General features: G+C 42.5%; 1 non-coding gene across 1 annotated transcript; it reads right to left on the bottom strand.

Moving 5' to 3' along the window:
- Window positions 1-30: 30 nt before the first annotated feature.
- On the bottom strand, window positions 31-120 carry TRNAY-GUA. The gene is given in 2 exon segments: window positions 31-66; window positions 84-120. It is a non-coding gene; the product is annotated as a tRNA-Tyr (tRNA).
- Window positions 121-9,309: the final 9,189 nt, after the last annotated feature.

Below are 9,309 nucleotides of genomic sequence, written 5' to 3'. Positions count from 1 at the left end.
GGGCCGCCCCGCGCGGCAAAACCGAGCGTCTCCTTCGAGCCGGAATCGAACCAGCGACCTAAGGATTCCCGCGGGCCGCGCCACTACAGTCCTCCGCTCTACCAGCTGAGCTATCGAAGGGAGCTGGCGAGTGTGTCTCGCTCCGGCATAGAAAACCTTCTTTCCGCCACCACCGGGGATGCTTGTCGGGATCCCCTTCTTGGGAATCGAGCCAGGATCCCCTCTCCAGGAAGAGCTGGAGCGTAAAAACACCCTGAGGACCGAGACCCGGCAGCTCCCGCGCCCTCCGCGCCGCTGCCGGCGGGCCGGTCAGCGCAGAGTGCGGCGCTCTCAGCCGCTCACGCTGCCCCGCCGGGCGCGGTGTGTCTGGCGCTGCGAAGCCAGCGCTTCCCACTTCCCCCCCTCGCCGAAAATTCCATGCCCTGTGGTTACACGCGTGCCTGAGGAGCGAGAAGCGCGGGTTTCATCCCACCCAGCCATCGCTGTGTTACGGGGCTCCTGCTCCAGCCGCTGCACTGATCAACTAAGAAAAGGTAACCCCCAAGTGAGTCACGGAATCAGTTAAGTTGGAAAAGGCCTCTGAGATCATGTAGTCCAGCCTACGACCAAATACCACCCTGTCAACTAGACCATGTCCAGTTTTTCCATAAACACCTCCACGGACGGTGACTCGACCACCTCCCTGGGCAGCCCAGTGCAGTGTCTAATCACTCTTTCTGTGAAAAAAAGCTTTCTTCTGTCCAACCTAGACCTCGCCCGGCACAGCTTGAGACTGTCCTCTAGTCCTGTCACTCGTTGCTTGGGAGAAGAGACCAACCCTCACATTGCTACAACCTCCTTTCAGGTAGATGTGGCACCACATCCTCACGTGGCTGCTCTGACAGACTCATGGACGCTGGGGAACTGCTAGGGAAACAGGATGGGAGCACCTGATGTGAAGACATGTCGGCAGCTGTACAGCCAAAGAAACCCAGAAGGGTAGGGGCAGTGTTTAAAGGTGCTCACCCACAGCGTTCACTCAGCTCGGGGTGCTCACATCCATTATAGGGCCCAAACACAAGCTTTTCACTCTATTAAATGCAACAGGATTTTTATTTTAATGGACAAAAAAAAAAATCAGCAAAGCAGCATATAGCTTCTTGTTACAAATACATTTTTTTCAGTGGTTAACTTATGGAAATTTGCTCACCACCACCACCATCACAGTGGCAGCAACCTCCTGACACTTATCACCAGCATAAAGTACAAGCTACATTCCAGCAGAACCTTTGTGTTTTCTAGGTATTCATATATACAAAAGTCTTTATCTGGAACCATGGAATCATAGAATGGTTTTGGTTGGAAGGGACCTTAAAGATCATCTCATTCCAACACCCCTGCCATGGGCAGGGACACCTTCCACTAGACAAGATTGCTCAAAGCTCTATCCAATATGGCCTTGAACACTTTCAGGGATAGGACATCCACAACTTCTCTAGGCAACCTGTGCCAGTAAAGAATTTTTTTCCTAATAACTATTCTAAATCTATTCTCTTTCAGTTTGAAGCCATTCCCCCTTGGCCTGTCACTACATGAGATGCTCCAGTTACACTTTAAGTTGTATTTAAAGAGAGATTCTCCAGTCCCTTAATCATCTTTGTTGCCCTCCACTATAGCTGCTGCAGGAGCTCCATGTCTCTCTTTTCCTGAGAAGCACTGACCTGGGCACAGCACGCCAGGTGAGCCCTCATGAGGACTGAATAGACGGGCAGGATCACCTCCCTCGACCTGCTGTCAGTGCTCTGCCTAACGCAGCCCGGGATACCATTGGCCCTCCTGGCCACCAGGGCACACTGCTGGCTCACGGACAGTTTGTTGTCCACCAGGATGGAATTCACAGAAGTTATCTGTATAAACGAAGCCCTTTATGGAGTCCGTACATCCCCGCAGCATTATGGATGTTCCCTGTATGTCCCCACAGCCGTAGGGATGATCCCATACGCAGGTGTCTCCGAGCGGGAACGCCGGGCTCGCAGCGCCCTCTGCGCGGACACACGGGAACTGCGGGCTCACGGCACGGAAGGGGAAGCACCCACCGAAAAATCCAACTTCACCCGCATCACAAACCTGCTGTTACAAGGGCGAACTCCCATCGTTGCATCTTTCATGGAGGGAAAAAAAAAATAGTTGGGGTTTTTATTTGCAGTCTTTGCCTGCTGCTTGCTAATAAGTATTCAGCATCAACCTGTCTTTGCTGTGATGCGCTTTTAGCATCCAGAAATGACAACGCAGCAGGTTTCCCCACATCAAAGCTCTGACAGGAGTCTTTGAACTACAAAAGCCATAATCAAAAAGTAACAAAAACCACCCTGAGACAGGATTTGTGTTGTCAGCCTCATGCGGTATGAAATGGCATCTTTTAGCACTCATTTATATTTAATTCAAAGTGAAAGGAGCCCAAAATGAAAATATTGTTGTCGAAATACATACTTTGTTGTATATTCCCACAGTAACACATGTGTTCCTAATTTGCAGGAAATAGACCCTGAAAGCATTAGCTGAGACAAACTGCTAAATTAATAAGTACTGATAGTCCTGTTGTTAAGAAGAATAATAACCTAAAGATGCAGTTTGTTATGACATCCAGTAAACATTCTCCTTGTAGTACGTCAGTAACTATGCACTTCCCTTTTTTTTTTCCTTTTTTAATCCTGTTACTGTCCTGTGTGACAAGGTCTAGCATTTGGAGTTCCTTGTGCTCCTACATCATTAAAAAAAAAAAAAAAAAGATATGCATCCCCTTCTATTTCTTCTCAGCTTCCAGTAACTTCACAAAACCAAGCCAGAGGCCTACTTGTCTCTTCAGAGATCTCATAGTAAGTTATTTTTTCCAACTGTTCATTTAAGAGCATCCCTAAGAAAGAAGGTGCAAACTGACAGTCTGTCTCTGCAGCACGATAGGGAACATCTCCCTTGAATGCTACCATTTTCAGGGACTATCCCCTCCCATTCCATCAGGATTGTTAAGGCCCACAAGCCACCAGGTTCAGCCTCAATAGACTTCTGGTAGGACACTCACCAGCTGGCAACATCCGAGTCCCATTGTGTTTTTTATCTTTGGCTGTCCTTCCCAAGACTCCCTTGTGACAAAGGAGAGCTCAGTTCCAGCCTAGACCTGAAGAACCTGACAAGGTGCAAAGACATTGCTGCAGATTCAGGATGTCACGATGAGGTAAATGTCTCTCCTAGCTCATGGACCTCGAGTCACAGTGGGCATACTTACAGTGGCACTTTGCCACTTCCCCACTACCTTAGGACTGTTTAGCTGTCTCCTGAAAAATCAAAACCAAACATCATTAGAATGAGCTGTTGGCATTCAGATCCTGCTTGGCTTTTGTAGTGTTGCACAAGTGCTAGCAGCAGTGGGCAACCCACTTCCAAAGACAGAACACTCACTCTTACCCAGATGATTTGATAGAAAAACTTCCCTGGAAGACGCAATGATGATACTGTCACTTGTCCTGTTATTTATTCCTTCTTGCTTAGTTTCCTGCTAATTTGCAGTGGAAAAATTTGTATTAGGCATTCATTATGACTCTAACCAACAGCAGACACTGATGTTGCTGAGAAAGAGGTCCCTTTCTGTGCAATGCTGATGCTTCAGAAAATGTCACCCAGTTGCAGTAATATAAAGGTACCACGCTATTAGGCCATATGTTAATTCCATATGTGTATTACTGAGCTCATTTGTTACTGCTCCAATTTGTTGAGAGTTCCATTTATTTCCTGATAAATCCTTTAATGAATAAAACAATATCAGTCATGACCTCATTGTCTATAGTCAAAAAGCTGAAATAATGGAAAAACTCTGAAGTCATGTGCAGAGGATTGTAATTCTTTGCTGCTATGCATCAGAATGTAGTTGTGAATTCAGGCAGCCTATTCAACATTTATCTGGACAATAAAACAACATATGGGTATTTCAAAGGAGGCACAGGGCTTAACACCAGTGACATGAAGTTAAAAATAATCAGTCTGTCCTAATGATCTCCCCGTAGGTTGTTCAGAAACCTTGTAACAAGAGAAACCCGTCTTTGTAAAGATGATTCACAGCACAAACAATCAACAAGGCATGAAACTGAATTCTTGCTATGAGAGAAGAATCTAGCAAAATTCCTAGAAGGAATTCCTTAAGCTCAGGAATCAGATTTTTGAATTGTGGAAAACAAGTGGCTTATTTCCTCAGCAATCAGTTTCCCAACCGATTTATAGAATTAAGATCTATAAAGTAAAAGAAACACTTAATGATTGCTAAAATAAAGAAAAAGCTCAGTGTAGATGAGCTTACTGATTTTATACTCAATACTTTCCTTTTAGTAGTCTTCATCACCAGTTCCCCTAGTGTCTATAATCTTCAGAGCTCAGCACTGGCTGAAACACTAACTATGTCAATCAAACCACATGCATCCACCAAGTCTTCAGCTCAGCTGCTTGACTTGGTGAGAATTCACTGTCACAGCACTACTCATTCAGCCCCCAAGGTGGTGTGGCTTGCATCATCCCTGTGGGGCTTGAGCTTCCTCCCCATGTTTGGAGAAATTCCTGATGAAGAGCACAAGGATACTCACCAGATACTCTTTTAAATTAAAATAGCTCTCCATATGACAGCACCTTATTACCTGCATCTGGTCCATGTCTCACTACCAAAGATCTCAGCTTGTCATTCGTACTTGAGTCATGTCCACAGTCAGTTCAGGCAAGCTGCAGTTCAGAGCAGTTTCAACTTGCTGTGTGCCTTCAGAGTCATACTTACAGATTTTCTATTTTCTTTTCTCAACTCTTTGTTACCAAAGTTTCTGAAGGGCAATTAATGGCTGCTGAAAACTATCTGATTTTCTTTCTAAATGCTTCTCACAACATTTTCCTAAGATGTTAAGTCTTATGGGAACAACAACTTCACCCAGAAGAGCTAGCAAGTTCCATGCACTTGAACTCAACCTACTTATACAGCCTTTCAGAGAAGGAAAAAAAGTGCTGTTACCTCTGCCTAACTCAATTAGCCTGTGTTCTGACACAGACAAATTGCAAGCACTCTGTGATTTCATGAATTTTGCTTCACTATATCAACATTATTCATGCTAGTGTAGGGAGGCTGGAAATGGAAGGCTAAATCACAAAAATACCAAAATAATCACATGTATCTGGATGGGCTCAGAATTTATGGTTGTACATTAGCCTCCGTGACAATTATGCACACAAAACATCTTGCATGTTTCCAAAGCAGCCCATATCACCTTATCAAGGAGGCTGTACAACTACTTAACGAATTCTGAGCTGGCCTTGGGATGAAGCCTTGAACTGAAAACAACAATCACAGTTCCCAGGCTCAGAAGATCAATTAAGCAGCTCCAGGGATAGTACCAGAGACTGGCACTAGGATCCTCTTGCTCAGAATGCAAGGCAGTGGTGTCAGTGCACAGTTCAGATGGATGCTGCCACTTCGAAACCAAGTCCTAAACCTCACCTCATCTGCTAGCAAGTACAGCAGCAGCTGCACTGATTGACAGTGTTCCTTTGAAGGGACAAATTTCATTTGGCAACCACATCATCTATGGTTTCCATGGCATAGACATTAATTTATATGAGGCACTATCAAGGCAAACATTACTTTTTAGGGGCTAAAAGTGGAACAGCCTTGAATCAATGAAAGGGGGAGAAAACATTCCTAAACTTACACTCAGATATTACACTTCAAGATTAATTATAATATTAATCTCAATTGACAAGCTTTACTAATTTCTCAAATGCCACTCCTTTATTTTGGAAATCATGGAGGAATAATTGTATTAGTTTTTGTCAGGTATTCAAATATTTTTTTTAAAAATTGACCGCTTTCACAAACATACTTACAACTTTGGAGACCAACATTTGGAAGTCACCTGTTAATCAGGTATTACAAATACATATTGTCCCACGCTGTTTTGGAATTACATTCTAGTAGGTCATCACTACAAATGCAAGAGAAGTCAACTTAATCCTTAGATTTTGTCCACCCAGGAGTAAACAATTAGTCCTAATGAAAGGGACTAAAGCAGTCGGAGCCAGACTGAGCCAACCAAATGATCAGGTAGCAGTAGCAGTGTCCCAGCAGCAGCCTAAACGAGATTCAGGCAAGCAGCCTAAATTTAATAGTATCCTTATAAGAGATGAAAAGCACTGGCTTGACTTTCTACCCCAAAAATCAAAACTACTTTATAATAAGAATAGTGTTCTGATCCCCAGCTTTCCAAAGCAGCGAAAAGACTAACAGACTCCTGATTACAAAAACAAGAGTCAAAGAGGCAAATCCGCCAGCATTACACCTAGCAGTCCAAAACGTGCTTGCCTCTGCTGCTTCCACAACTGTAGTTTACCTCTTTTCCCAAGGCACTGTTGCTCTCATGCCCTGCAGAATTCTAGCAGGAGGGGAGAAGAAAGAGCAGAGGGTGCTTACAGATGAAAAAGAGTGCACACTCCATCCTGGCTCCACTTCTGCACGAGAAACAAGTGTTCAAGAAAGGTTCTTGGTTACGGCAAATGTATTTACTGAGTCTGTTAAATGGCTCAAGTTTATGAGTTTCCCATGTAGAACCTCAGGGTTAGGGTTGGAAAGATACAAAACATTAAATGAAAAAAAGATGACTTTCAGAATGGACAACAGGTACCTAGGAATTTCTTGGCTGCAGTCTTAATAGAGACCTGAGAGAGTTCAAAGTTTCCAAACTGAGAAGGGTATGGGCTATCTCAGCTGACTTCAAATGCACGAAACAAAACAAACAAAAATGTTGGTGTATGTGGCAGGGTAAAGAAGTACTTAAGGTTACGAGAAACAGAGGGAGTAAAGAAATAAATACTGGCATCTAGTTTCTTTTAGTGTACCATGCCTTGACTTTTCTTATTCTGAAAGCAAAAAGAAGTAGGTACTCTTGCAGGTACTCTTGACCTTTATTTCCTGCATCCCTCCTGCTGTCCGCAAAAATAATTGCTATCTCCAGCATCTGTCCCAGGAAGCCAAGAAGTACCTTATTTTAGAAAAAACATAAGGGTAAAAAGTATTCTTGTATGTGCAATGTTCAGATGCAGAATTTAGGTATGTACTGAGCAACACTTGAGCAGATTTGAGCACACAAATAATTAGGAGTCATTTCATTCCCTATGCTTTTAAGCTAGGCCCTTACCTTTTCCAGCTCTTTTCATGCTGTCATAAAACCTACACTATCATGGGGCAATGACTGGTAACATCTCACCCACTGGATTGGAAAGTGTATATTGGCACCTTCTGCTCCTACGAGAAAGGAGAGGTGGATCTCAGAGAATCCCCAGATTTACAGTGAGACACTGCAGTTTCTGAAGTTCCACCATGGAGATGGAACACTCCATGGAGTGGAGGTAAAACAATACAAAACATGGTTGCCCCATAGAACTACTAGGTGAATTTTTTGGAAACATGGATAAATCCTTATGTATCTTCTTCCCTTTCCTGGATATGCTGACAAGTCCTCTGCTCTCTCTAGGAATCTCCCTTCATTTCCTTCTGTGCCATACAAGGCTTCCGTGCTTTTAACAAGGTTTTTATTTACATCAGCCTAATTTTTGTGAAATTGGATCATTTGTTGTCTCTAATTCTAAAAGCAGGAGTACAGAGGGCAATAAGCTTATAAAACCATTAATGATAAAAATGATTCAGAAGTCCAAGTGACAGATGAAAAGCAAACAGGAAAGCCAACATCAGAAGAGACCTCTTGAGGATTTGCAGAGACTGCACAAATGCATGTGGGAAAGGAGAATTTAGGATTAGGAGGCAGCATCTGTAAAATGTCTGTAAAATCAAAATTTCTCATAGTGAAAGAAGTTGCTTGAACCATGCCTTAAAGGTTTCTAAGAAACGACTGTGCATTTCACCCAGCCAGGCTCCACAGATTGTTGGGCAATTAGAACCACAGCATCTTCTAAACCTTCTTCTAATTTCTGGTAACTTCCTTCCATCTGCCATCTTTCTTTTAATTCTTCACTTATTGAATACCAGCTTCCAAACAGCACAGAGCCAGCCCAGATCTACAGGATCACTTTAGAAGTGAAATTAGATTTGCTACTAGCAAGGCAAGCCACTAGAAGTATTATTTCCAACAGAAAACAAAATTAGGTAGTCTTTTAAAAATAGAGGTGGATAAAATCCAAATACAATCTGTGCAGCTATCTCATAATCAATCTTTTTTCTTAACAGAGAATAATAGTCCTTTCTGAAGCCTCTTAAAGTGCCTGCAAGTTACTGCAACAGAGGTCATGTGTACACTGAAGCCTAATGTCTTTGATGGTATTAATAAATGTTCAGAATCACCCAGTGTACATCAATTTAAGTAATTCAAGTCCAAATAAATCCATTTCAAACCAGCTGTGGCAACTGGGTTTCTGTAAAGTCAGCTTGGCCATCAAGCCTACTACGGATCCAAACACCTACTTCTTTCATCAATTTTTGAATAATACTCTTAAAATGTCACAAATCAGCAGAAGCCAACGTGTATCAAAGCCTCCACATCAAGCAAAGCGATATCGTTTTGCTTCACTTTTGCAGTCAATACAGGTGTTTGAATTGACTCTTTGTAATACTAAAAGTACCTTCCACAACTCAGTACACATGCTGATGAGTAGCCAAGGTTCAATCTCACCCTGATCCCAGGAATAAGACTGTATTTTGAGGAGCCTTGTTCTAAAAGGAAGATGGGGTTTTGCAGGGATACTACAACAGATTTACTACGGACATACATAAGAAAAAAAAAGAGAAAAAAAAACCAACAAAGAAACAACAACCAACAACCCAGCCCCAACAACTCTAATCTAAAATAAAAATTTAGACAGATATTAAGCCTATACAATTAATAGCAAAAGTAAAATGAAAACACTTTGAAAGCACACTTAACTTTGTTGCTTCACACGTTCAGTGCTGGTTCTGGCTCACATTATAATCACTGCATTAATAAAGATGAGCAAATTTCTAGCTTAGCATTAAGCATTTAAGCTTTTGAAATACAAATCTTCCAAAGGATAATTTTCAATTCTTCATGATACAACATGCAATCAAAATTAAGCCCATATATTTACACCCATCATTTTAAAGAATGTTTTAATGCTAGCACACTTGGAATTAAAGCCTTTCAGTAAATACAGGAAGAAGTAACACAGCGGTTTGCAGATGGGTTTTATGGCTTCTTTTTAGGCTCAAAAGTTTTGATTAAAGCCGATTTTTGAAACAAAGTACCACATGTAGCTGGTGGGAAAAGCACAGAAATAATT

Source organism: Empidonax traillii, unplaced genomic scaffold (genome assembly GCF_003031625.1).
Source record: "Empidonax traillii isolate 1590-97213 ecotype Southwest subspecies unplaced genomic scaffold, ASM303162v1 scaffold438:size550143, whole genome shotgun sequence".
Taxonomy (NCBI): Eukaryota; Metazoa; Chordata; class Aves; order Passeriformes; family Tyrannidae; genus Empidonax; species Empidonax traillii.
This window is presented reverse-complemented; position numbering and strand designations above follow the sequence as displayed.